The sequence below is a fragment of the Hyla sarda genome, chromosome 3, assembly GCF_029499605.1.
Source record: "Hyla sarda isolate aHylSar1 chromosome 3, aHylSar1.hap1, whole genome shotgun sequence".
Lineage (NCBI taxonomy): Eukaryota > Metazoa > Chordata > Amphibia > Anura > Hylidae > Hyla > Hyla sarda.
The window spans coordinates 309,424,768-309,437,470 of record NC_079191.1 but is presented as its reverse complement, the minus strand read 5'-3'; positions in this window follow the sequence as shown (position 1 = coordinate 309,437,470).

Here is a 12,703-nt window from a genome sequence, read left to right as displayed (position 1 = left end):
TATGTAGTATTGGGTGCAGAATACTACATAGCAAAAAGCTGCTACAAAATGGGAAAAAAGTGAAAGGGTCTAAATACTTTCTAAATGTATTGTATATCACATTATAACTGTGCTGAGTCCATTCAGCTCAGTAGATTGAACGCAATCTACTAGTGACTATGTTTAATTCATTGAATTAAATGGACCTTGCACGGATATACTGAGTGGTCATATCATTCTGCGGACATAGGGGGTATGTATCAATAATGGTGTTGCAATGTGTGATTTTATCTTTTTTGCGTCAAATGGAGAGTAGTTGCGCCAAAATGATCAATTGTCACACGTATGTAGTTTGTAATTGTAATTTTGCCACAAATGCAGCCCTACAAAAGGCGCAGACTCCTGCCCCAGAATTCCAGGCAGAACTTTCTGACTGTGAGGCAGTTAAATCTGACCTTGGGACTTTGGCATGTTTATAGAGGTAAAGATCACACAACCATGGCCTTTTTTGCTGTTTTTAATTTGTGCATTGGGGGGGGGGGGGATATTCATCCAGACCTGTGCCTTGGAAAAGTGTTGCATTTTCCCCTAACAACCAATCAGGTTGCTTCTTTTATTGTTCAGGGTCCTTTTTCCACTTTTTGGTTGGACACTGTTTTAATGTTCTACATTCTATTTTTGGTGTACATTTGCTCCTTAATGAAGGTATTTACGCCAAATCAAAAAGTTGCAATTAACGAATTCCAAACCAATGCATGATTGTAACTGAAATCACTACTAACACCGCCAATTCAGTGATAATGTTCTAAACCATTTGGCACAACTGTTTGTTGCAAAAAGTAACATATAAGGGAAATAGCGACAAAACACAGTAAAAAAAAAAAAACTGTGTAAAAACCTTCATACATACCCCTCATAGTCCCAGATTTATCAAACTGTGCGAGAGAAAAAGTGGAGTAATTTTCCCACAGCAACCAATCACAGCTCAGCTTTCACTTTACCTCAGCCCGTTAGCTGAGCTGCGATTGGTTGCTGTGGGAAAATCTCTCCACTTTTTCTCTCACACAGTTTGATAAATCTCCCCAATATTCCCCAAATATGGGCTGTATTAAAGGGGTTATCCACCATAAGGTGAATTTAGTACTTACCTGCCAGACAGTAATGGACATGCTTAGGAAGGATCTGTGCTTGTCTTGGGGCTAAATGGCTAAGCTGTAAGATTACCATAACACTGTGGATATCTTTTTGTTAACTTACTATTTCCTGTTGGAGTTTCCTTCTTCAACTACAAGTTCCATAATTCCTTGTTTTTAAGTGTGAGGTCACTTTTCTCCCTCCTACACATCGACCACCCCAACCATTGAATAATTTCTAACTAGGGTTCCTCCAGCTATTGCAAAAATACAATTAATTGCAGAATGATCTCTATCTCCCACCCAGAGGTCGCTCCACCCATTGAAGCAGACAGGATCCCTGTCAGCACCTGACTAATGATGTAATGTCTCCGTCCGCACTGCAACCTGGGAAAATATGAGATGACACTCTTTATGTATACTGTTAAAAATAAACTTTGGGACAAAGCTCACAGAAGAATTGCGAGACCACCATGAAACACAGGTACAGACACTATATTATGAACTACACTAACTTTACAGCCCCTGTAGCATAGTCACATAAATTTTTTTTTTCCTGGAATACCACTTAAATGTATCCTAAGCCGTATCATTTGAGAATTTTAATGTGTTATTCAGGGGAGCTCACTATATTTTATACACATGTTTCTGAAGGAAAATTTCTTAGGATGTCATTAATAAAATAAATAAAGGTACTTAGGCTTTTGTACTTAGGCTGCAGTTCTACAGCATTTTTGGAAAACTGCTACTGCTGTTTTTGAGCCAAATCAAGAAGTGGACCAATGAGGAAGGAGAAGTATTAGGCTAGGTTTCCACCCAGATTTTTTTCTGTTGTTTTTTTTTTTAAACTGCCAATGTAGTTTTTAAGTCAAAGTCAAAAGTGGATCCAGTGGATCCTTTATATTTCATATTCCTCTTGAATACACTTCTGGCTTTGGCTCAAAAACTGCAGTGGCATTTTCCAAAAAAACATCAAGAAAAAAAAAACCTGTGTGAAAACTTAGGCTAAGTCCTTCCTTTACATTTCCCATTCCTTTTGAATACAGTAAAAAAATAAAAAAATAAAAAATTGAAAGGTAGCCTTATACTAAGATACATCATTGGGTAATTTTATTTAAAAAAAAATACAAAAAAAGCATTTAAACTATATCTATTTCCAAGACAACATAGCCAGAAAAACAAACTATCCAACAGCACTCCAATTAAGTGAAAACAGTGTAGAAATGTAGCCAAATTATCCTTCTCTATGGCGCTACCAGTTTCCAGTGAAAAGAGGAAAAAAACAAACCGGAGGAGTATGTATACCAAACAATGGAATGGTTTATTGAAGACGAAATGACAAATAGGATAACACATTTCAGGGGTAGGTGCCCCCTTCTTCAGATCAGTATGCAAGTACAGAGTCAAGTCAGGGTGTAAACCCAAAACCCCTTTTGCTACATTTCTACAATGTTTTCTCCAGGATTTGCCTGTCTTCTCCTAGGACCCTGTGCCTAGAAGCTGTTTCCGTATTTTGTAATCCAATTTGGTGGGTTTATACCCAAGTTTTACACTTGCTCCAGGTGAACACCCACTACCTGCAGGCTAATTATGCCCTTTATCATTATCCCTTTGGGGTCGAAGTGGTAATGCACTAGGTGCTTTCGTGCCGTTCTCTCTTTTTTTTCTACTGACAAATTTTGTGAAAAGAAATTGTTTACCTATTTCTCTGCAACCCCCTTGCAGCCTTTCTCAAGACAACATACTGTATCTATAAGACATTTTACTTTGTCTGATATTATCGTTTACCCCAAATGAATAATCAATTACCAATAATACCAGTATACAGGCAAATGTCACCATACACATTACCACCATACTGTTACTGACCAACCTGTATAGCAAGACTGATATTACCAATAATACCAGTATACATGGGACAAATAATACCACCATACAGTGACACAATAATAGCACTATGCTGTTTTTGAATAAAGTAATACAAGGGACAATAATAACGACACAACTGGAAACCACATTACCATCCTCATCATATAGTGATTGGAAAATGCTGCCATACTGTCATTGAATAAAATGCATTTTATACATTCCTAAACACCCCAACCAATCAAAACCTTTGACATGTCTCTGTTACATGACTCTGTAAAAAAAAAAATCATGAAAGGTACATTTTAACTTAATCCTACAAATTAAAGTACACACATTTAATTCAAGCACATTCTTCAATTCATTCAATCCCACCCTAAAAGGGGGATAATATCAATTTTATTAACTTCTAAAAACCTACAAATTTCCCTTGCTTTTCTGGGAATTTTACCATGTTTAGTGCTTCAGGAATATCATCCACTACTTGTATATTTTACCAATCCTATAATATACTTGATCTCTATGCCAGCTGTTTATAAGATTAATCCTCAACAATCTAGAGACACGCAGTAAGAGATTAAAATGGTCACTGGCATGAAAAAAAAAACACCACGGAAGGGTGAAAATATGGCACTTTAAACTAACCTACCTGTCATCAAGCTAACATCTGGCCAAAGCATTTTTGTGGTGACTATGGTATATTTTTGGGGTCTTTTTTGACAAAAATACGGTGTATCTGTTGAGCATGATATCCCCTTATAATATAATGTAATAAACTGGAATAAAAAGGAGCATCATTTAACTAATACACACATCTGCACTTTACATGGTGGAGCTTCATTATTTCATTTGACTTTAGAAAAAGAATGAGTAATAGTGACATTACACAGGAGGCCGTGTTAAACAATGGTTGAGTGGTCACTTTCAAACACTAAGCTGTCAACTTTAACTTAACTTTGTTTTCGGGTCAGACAATGGATTTTTTTGCTGAGTTGAATAATACCAGTAGACAGCCCCAATACCCTCCCTTTGTCCCTTCATCCTGTGCAGTAGTGATTCATCAGTCAGTACCTAATCATCAAGGTTTGGTTTTCCTCTTTTTTGATGTATATTAGCCCATTCTATCCCTGACTGATGTCCCTGAACCCTGCCAGTGAACTCTATAAAATCCAGTTGGATTAATGTAGTACCTTAACCATTCAGGGTTGTGATAATGTCTAATCCTGAAAATAAAGCACTCTGGGCAACTTTTCTTTTTTTAGATCATTTCCTATTCTATATAAAAAACAACAACTTGCTATGGAGCAGGACTTCAGTACATAAGCATTACAAATGACAAATGGCTTCATGTTCTCAAATGTGATTCTTTTCCATTGTGTTCTTGAAAAAAATAGAGGAAAGCAATAGCTCTTCTTTATGTGTTTTTGTATAAAAAAAAAAGTAGTTAGGCAAAATATGTGATTCACACGATCCAAAGATGAAATTATGTCATTCAAGAAATACATATAAACAGAAGAGGAATTTTTAGCATTTTGGCTTCAATGCAAACTCTTTACATGGATCCCAGCCTACCATGTTGCATTTATAATATGAGTGTCTTTTTATTGTGTCGGAGAGCCGCTGCCCCCCCCCCCCCCTTGAAGGCTTCCTCTGCACCCCTATAGCTACACCCTTGGACATAGAGTGCATTCGGAAAGTTTTCAGACTCTCGCATTTTTGCTATGTTGTGGCCTTGTTCTAAAGTTATTTTCATCATCCTGCACACAGGCAAAAACAGAGTAAATCAGAATTTAAAATATTTAGCAAACTTGTTAAAAAGAAAAAACAACAATTTTGACTAAATATGATTTGAAAAGACACAATTTTTCTACCTTGCAAGAAAAAGAATAACTTAAATTTTTATGGGGAGAAGCTACGCAACCAGCTGGCCATGGCTTTCCAGCAGCAAACACCTGCCGATTGGAGGTCCACTCTCTGCTCCTCACTGAGTCAATGCTCTACTCCCTCCGCCAGCACTATCCCTGCATGTGGCAGGAGAAGCAACAGCAGCAGTATCTTTATGTTGGAGTATATGATGAGGAAGTTTTTACATCTTGTATCTCTGACATGAATCATCACCAAAGGGATGTAAACCACCACATGAACAACCCGGTTGATGCATACCCAAGCAGTTTTCCATTGGTATTCTGTCTTGTCTACCCTTCAGTGTAGCATCAGAGAGAATGTTCAGTGCAACAGGTGTCGTTTCCACCTCTAAGAGAACAAGACTGTCTGCCAGCAACATGAAAACACTCATGTTTGTTATAATAAATCAGGCATGTATTAATGAGGAATTTAAACTTCCTGTGCAAAATACCATGGATTAGACAGGACTACCACCACCCCTGTTGTCTTCTGGCTACTACAACTCCCACCAGTCCACCACTGCCTGCTGGCTACTATAATTCCCACCAGTCCACCACTGCCTGCTGTCCACTGGCTACTATAACTCCCACCAGCCCACCACTGCCTGCTGGCTACTACAAGTCCCACCAGTCCACCACAACCTTTTGTCCTGTCCACTGGCTACTTCCACTACAACAATCCCCAACAGCTTGTTGTCTGCTGGCTACAATTACCATCAGTCCATTGTAACCCTTGCTGCTATCCCCAGCCAGGCCTACACACAATTAACAACCAAAAAAAGGTAAAATTTTTTGGCTTTTCATACAACAGCCAATTATTCTTTACCATTTTAGCACACCAATCCTGTTACAATTTTAGAAACGCTTGGAAAAATCCATTGCGTTTTCACTTCCCAGACTTGAAACCGGTTGCTACTCCCAAAGAAGGAGTATTTTTGGAACTCTTGGTAAAAGTCATTGGGGAAGATTTATCAAAATCTGTGCAAAGGAAAAGTGGCACAGTTGTCCATAGCAACCAATCAGATCACTTCTTTCATTTTGCAGAGGCCTTGTTAAAAATGAAAGAAGTGATCTGATTGGTTGCTATGGGCAACTGGACAACTTTTCCTCTGGACAGTTTTTGAAAAATCTACCCCTTTCTGTGCATTTTACCAACAAAAAGGGATACTTCTATGCATCTTTATTTAGGTGTTAAAAAGGCATACAAAATCCACTACCGCAGTGTGTTTTTAAACAAGCTGTTTTTTACCATGGGTTACTACATTTTGCTGTAACTTTGACATGTTGAAGTTATATAACTTTTCAATGTACAAGTGTAATCTTTGCTCAGCACATACCCTTTTTCTCTCAGCTTTTCCTCCTGGCAGGAAGTCCAGTAGTTCATAGCACATATAATGACGGTTGGGCACCAGTTTGCTTGGCCCAACATGCCATTTTGAAACATCGCACTCCCGTCTCTAAGCTCAGAGAGCTTGGCACTTCGCACTGTGTGTCCCTTATTGGCTGAGGCACACACACCTCCCTCATCTATAATCACTGCTTCTCTAACCATGTGACCTGCTCAGCTCTCTCAGGGCAGTCCCTTCCCATAGCTCATACAGGAAACAAGCGTAGGGTATGATAGTTTGTGTAGCTCTTTTTTGCTGATCTCAGATTGGGTTTTCAAAGACTGTTTATGGGGACTATAGTGATCTAATTTTTTAAAACAAATTAGCTGGGATGTCTTATGAAGTCATCCTGAGTATATGTAACTTCAGTTTTCATTTTTACCACTTTGGGATGGATATCTCCTTTAAAACTACTTGAAAACTTGCCAGAACTTTAGAGCTTTAAGGCAGTGTTATACATATGTTTTGAGGCTTATTTCACTGCTGGTTCCCTAGAACCTGTTCATTACGAACCTACCTTTTTTGAAAAATGTATGGTTAATCCATCGAGTCAAATTTTAAAAAGTTTGCTAAACTATAGTTTGGGAAAACTAGGCACTGCTCATCATCTGGCAATACTATTCCTACAGTGAAGCATGGTGGAGGCAGCATCATGATATTGTGTTTTTTTTTTTTTTTTTTTTAGCTGCTAAGACTGGGAGACTGGTCAGTGTGCTTTAAACCTCAGACTGAGGTGAAGATTCATTTTCCAACATGCTAATGACCCTAAGCACACAGCCAAGACAACACAGTAGTGGCTTAACCCCTTAAGGACGCAGGGCGTATCCATATGCCCCTGTTTCCGAGTCCTTAAGGACTCAGGGTGTATGGGTACGCCCTGTGTTCTTCCGGTCTCTGCCGCTTGCCGGGTGGGGATTGGACCGGGATGCCTGCTGATATCGTTCAGCAGGCATCACGGAATATCGCCCAGGGGGGTCCTGAGGTCCCTGAGGTCAATTCAGACCGGCGATTTGCTGCGATTCCATTCCCCGACACTCGCCAGGCGGCGATCGGAGCCGGATGTCTGCTGAACTTATTCAGCAGGCATCCTGGTAGAGTGCCGAGTGGGATCCTAACCGGTGGTATGCGGTGGTTCCGGGTCATCTGGGTCACATGTGACCCGATGACCCGGATAATGATGATGATCGGTGGTTTAATATACAAAACCAATCATCATCTTGTACTGTACTGGGAGGTGGCACTGTTGCCACCCCTCAATACAGCAGTGATTGGGCGGCCATAGTGACCCCACCAATCACTGCAGTATGGGGAGGGCAGAGGTGGGTGCAGGAGCATGCTGCTATGTTTTGCCCACCATTTCAAAGAGATCTCCCCCCCCCTCAGAAGAAAAAAAAAATGCCCCCTGCTCCCTTTCTGTGGCCCCTTGGCACAGAAAGCAGTCAGGGAAAGCATTAGATTAGGTAGGGACAGTTAGGGGTTAAAAAAAAGTTTTTGGCGTACCGTCTGTAGGTGTCTGCGGGTCCGTAGCACCTTTAGCTGTGGGACCTCGGCTCTACAGAGTAGTCATGGTCTCTCCCCAGTGTTTTTTTTGGGTGCAGACTTTTCTTTTTGCTAAACAGCTATATAAGAGCGGTCCGCCACCGTTAGCTAAAGCCCACGCATAGTACTGATCAGCGTTTTCGTTTTTTTGTGGTGCAGGCGCTTTTTCGGGTTATAGCGGCTTTTTTATTTTTATTTTTTGCACCTATGGGCGGTCCGTGCCACCAGTAGCAGGCCTGTGCTGTGTGGACGGACCATACCTCTGTGTGCGGCCTGCCCCACCGCTGTCAGTGATTTATCACTGATCAGCGTCTTTTTGGGGGGTCCAGGCGGGTGTATTTTTCGGGGTTAAGCGTTTTATTATTTTATTTTTCTGCCGCCAACAAGCGCTAATCAGTCCGCACACCACTGAAAATGAAAAATGCTTTTTTTTGGCGCAGGTTTTTTTTTTGCGCTAGAAGTCTTTTTTTTTAAGTTTCTTTTTGTTTTCTTTTTTTGTTTAGTTTTAATATTTTTATATTTTTGTTCTTAGGGCGGGTTAGGTTAGGGCAGATTAGGGAGGTAGTATTGCAGCACATACACATATAAAGTTTCCCCCCCCCCACATATATACACTCCACCGCCCATTAGAGTAGGGAAATGGGCCGCAGGGCGTTTTCTGCGCGTGAGGCATATGCCTTACTTGCCTCCAACTCATCCCCCTCATCATCTTCTGATGATGAGTCACCTCTGCTCCTGAACCTGTGCCCCATGCTAGTATGAGTCCCCCTGGTGCTCATACTAGTCAAGCCCCCCAGCCAAATTCACTGGTGCCCCGTGAACTTGTCTGGACTCAGCCAGCGGACCACAAGCCCATGATTCCTGAGTTTGTTGGCGACTCAGGAATCAAGATTGACATTGTCGGGTTCACTGAAATGGACTATTTCAGTTTTTTTCAGTGAAGACTTTGTCAATCTGATGGTTGACCAGAAGAACCTGTATGCCCAACAGTTCGTCGCTGCAAACCTGGGCTCATTTTTAGCTAGACCCAATGGATGGTACGCCGTCAATGCTGCTGAAATGAGGACCTTTTGGGGCCTCGTGCTGCATATGGGTCTAGTTAAAAAACCCAGTGTCAGGCAATACTGGAGTGGGGATGTCCTCTACCAGACCCCGCTCTATGGTATGGCCATGACACGTCCCGGTTCGAGGCCATTCGGAAATGCGGCATGTCCCCCCCATCAGCCACTTCGGGGCCAAATTTTGGGAGGCCTATGTCCCTGGGTGGGAGTTCGCTATTGATGAGTCTCTCATCAGCTTTAAGGTGAGACTCAGCTTCGGGCAATACATCCCAACCAAGCGAGCGTGGTATGGCGTGAAGATGTATAAACTTTGCGAGAGTACCTCAGGATACACTTGCAAGTTTATAGTGTATGAGGGACAAGATTCACATTTTGAACCCCCAGAATGTCCCCCCACTCTGGGTGTTAGCGGGAAAATAATTTGGGGCCTTTTGCACCCATTGCTAGGTAAAGGTTACTACCTTTACGGGGATAACTTTTACACTAGTATCCCTCTCTTCACATCCCTCGCCGCTAGATCCACAGTCGCTTGTGGGACAGCCCGGAAGAATCAAAGAGGCCTTCTTGACCAGTGGTTCTCAACCTTTTCGGCGACCGTAACCCCAAGGCCTGAAAGTATGTCCGCGGGTACCCCCTCACGTGGAACTTGCGCATGAGGGGTACCCGCGGACAAAAGGCATGTTCCTACCTTTATTCTAATGCATCACCCATCTTAATCCCCTTGCGCTATTATTCCCCCCTCCATCTTATTCCCCTTGTGCCATTGTTCCCCCCGCCATCTTTATCCCCTTGTCCCATTATTCCCCCTTCCATTGTAATCCCATTGCACCATTCCCCCTTCCTCTGATAATAATGGCACAAGGGGATTAAGATGGAGGAGGGAAAAATGGAAAAAAAGGGGATCAGAGGGAGGGAGTAAAAATCACACAAGGGGAATAATATGGAGGAGGGAATAATGGGACAAGGGGATTAACCCCTTAAGGATGCAGCCCTTTTTCACCTTAAGGACTGAGCCCTATTTCGCAATTCTGACCGCCATCGCTTTACGAATTAATAACTCCAAAACACTTTTACCGAATATTTTGATTCTGAGATTGTTTTTTCGTGACATATTCTACTTCATTTTGGTGGTAAATTTTCGGCATTACTTGCATCCTTTTTTGGTGAAAAATCCCCCAAATTTCATGAAAATTTAGAAAATTTAGCATTTTTCTAACTTTGAAGCTCTCTACTTGTAAGGAAAATGGATATTCCAAATAAATTTTATTTTTATTCACAAATACAATATGTACACTTTATGTTGGTATCATAAAATGGACATATTTTTGCTTTATGAAAAAATTTGAGGGCTTCAAATTAGAGCAGCAATTTTCAAAAATTTCATGAAAATTGCAAAATCTGAAGGGACAGATGTTGCAGGACTACAACTTCCAGCATGCCTGGGCAGTCTAGGCATGCTGAAAGTTGTAGTTTGGCAACATCTGGAGGGCTACCGTTTGGGCACCACTGTAACAGTGGTCTCCAAACTGTGACCCTTCAGATGTTGCAAAACTACAACTCCTAGCATGCCCAGTCAGCCTTTCTCTGTCTGGGCATGCTGGGAGTTGCAGTTTGGCCTTCCTAGTGGTTGCCACAGTAAAGATCACATTACTTTCACTTTCATTCCCCCCCCCCCACCGTAGTTTCCCTACCTGAGCCAGGATCCAGCAGTCTCCAGCAGTCTCCAGCGACGATCGTGGCTCCCCAGGCACCTTCTCCTCCAGGTAATGGCCTCCATCTTTTCTCCATCTTCCCCTCAACATCCAGGGGTGGGCAGAACGGGGGGTTGCCATGGCAACCCACTGTCCTGCCCTGTAATTGGTCAGAATCAGTTCTGATCAATGGCAGGGGATAGGAGGAGATCGCAGCACTGCAACCTCACTCCTAGCCCTCAGGATGATCGGGGCTGTCCCTGACAGCTCCGATCATCCATATTTTCCAGGTGATCGGGTCACCAGAGACCCGATCAGCCCGGAATAGCAGAAAATCGCTTGTCTGAATTGACATGCGATTTTCTGCGATCGCCGACATGGGGGGTCTCAGGACCCCACTCGACGATGTACCGGGATGCCTGCTGAATGATTTCAGCAGGCATTCTGGTCCGGTCCCCAACCGGCTAGAGGCGGGGACCGGAATTCCCACGGGCGTATACATACGCCCCACATCCTTAAGGACTCGGGATGCAGGGCGTATGCATACGCCCGGCGTCCTTAAGAGGTTAATATGGAGGGGGGGGGTTTGATAATTCCCCCTTCCCTCTGATCCCCTTTTGCCATTATTCCCCCTCCCTCTGATCCCCATTTGCCATTATTCCCCCTCCCTCTGATCCCATTTTGCCATATCGGATAATAATAGCACAAGGGGATTAAGTTGGAGGGGCGAAAAATGGAAAAAGGGGATCAGAGGGAGGGGGGAATATTGGCACAAGGGGATAAAGATGGAGGGAGGAATATTGGCATAAATTGATAAAGATGGAGGGGGAAATAAGGGGATTAAGATGTAGGAGGAATGATAGCACAAGGGGATTAAGATGGAGGGGGGAATAATAGCACAAGGGGATTAAGATGGAGGGGGGATAATCAACCCCCACCTCTCCATTTTAATACCCTTGTGTCATTATTCCCCCCTCCATCTTAATCCCCTTGTGTCATTATACCCCCCTCCATCTTAATCCCCTTGTGCCATTATTCCCCTTCCATCTTAATCCCCTTGGGTCATTATTCCCCCCTACCTCTGATCCCCTTTTGCCATTTCCCCCCCCCCCTCCATCTTAATCCCCTTGTGCCATTATTATCCGATATGGCATTACATTTTAATGCCTTGTGCTTTATTACTCCCCATCCCCCCATTATCCCTCTCCCCCTCCATCTTAATGCCTTTTGCTCAGTCCCCCCTCCATCCCATACATCCCCCCTCCGTCCCATACAGTCCCCCCCCGTCCCATACAGTTGTTTACCTGGCGTCCTGCGGTCCCCTTGCCTGCTCCTTCATGGGATGTTCGGCGGGGCCGCACTGACTTGTGACGTCCCCCTGCGCTGTGTGGCAACGTCAGGGGAGGCCACACATCTCCCCGGCAACCACTCAGCTCACTTACAGCCAATGCATGGCCGGTATTTCTCAGCGCTTTCGCGTACCCCCTGACAGCCCCTGGCGTACCTCTAGGGGTACACGTACCCCAGGTTGAGAACCCAGGTTCTGGACTGTCCCCTACATGCTCCTATCCCCCAGGGTGAGTCCTGTGCCTTTTCCCATCAAAACCTGTTGCTGGTCAGGTATGACTACAAGTGGGATGTCCTCATGCACCCCACAATTCATGGGAACGGCAGCACTCTTGTCCCTTTGCGAGGTACCGCGGGACCGGTCCTCAAGCCTGATTGTATTTTGGGCTACAATCAGTATATGGGCGGAGTTGATTTCACTGATCAAGTCATCAAGCCATAAGATGCCATGCGCAAAACACGGATACACCCAAAAAAATTGTGGTCTACATGGTACAAGTTGTACTGTCCCAATATGCTGGCAACACAGGGACATTCCTGCAGTTTCAAGAGGTAGTTCTAAAGGCACTCATCTTTGGTGACCGCCAAGAAGCGGATCAGAGCACCTCTGGAACTTCAGTGCCCCGGATCGTCCCCAGCCAACACATTCCAGGTGAGGTCCCCCACACTGGAAAAAGGGTGACCCCAGAAAAAATTTGTCACAGGAGAGGGATTCGGAAGGACACCACCACTCAGTGTGACACTTGCCCCGATCATCTGGGCATCTGCATAAAAACTGCTTCAGGGAGAATCACA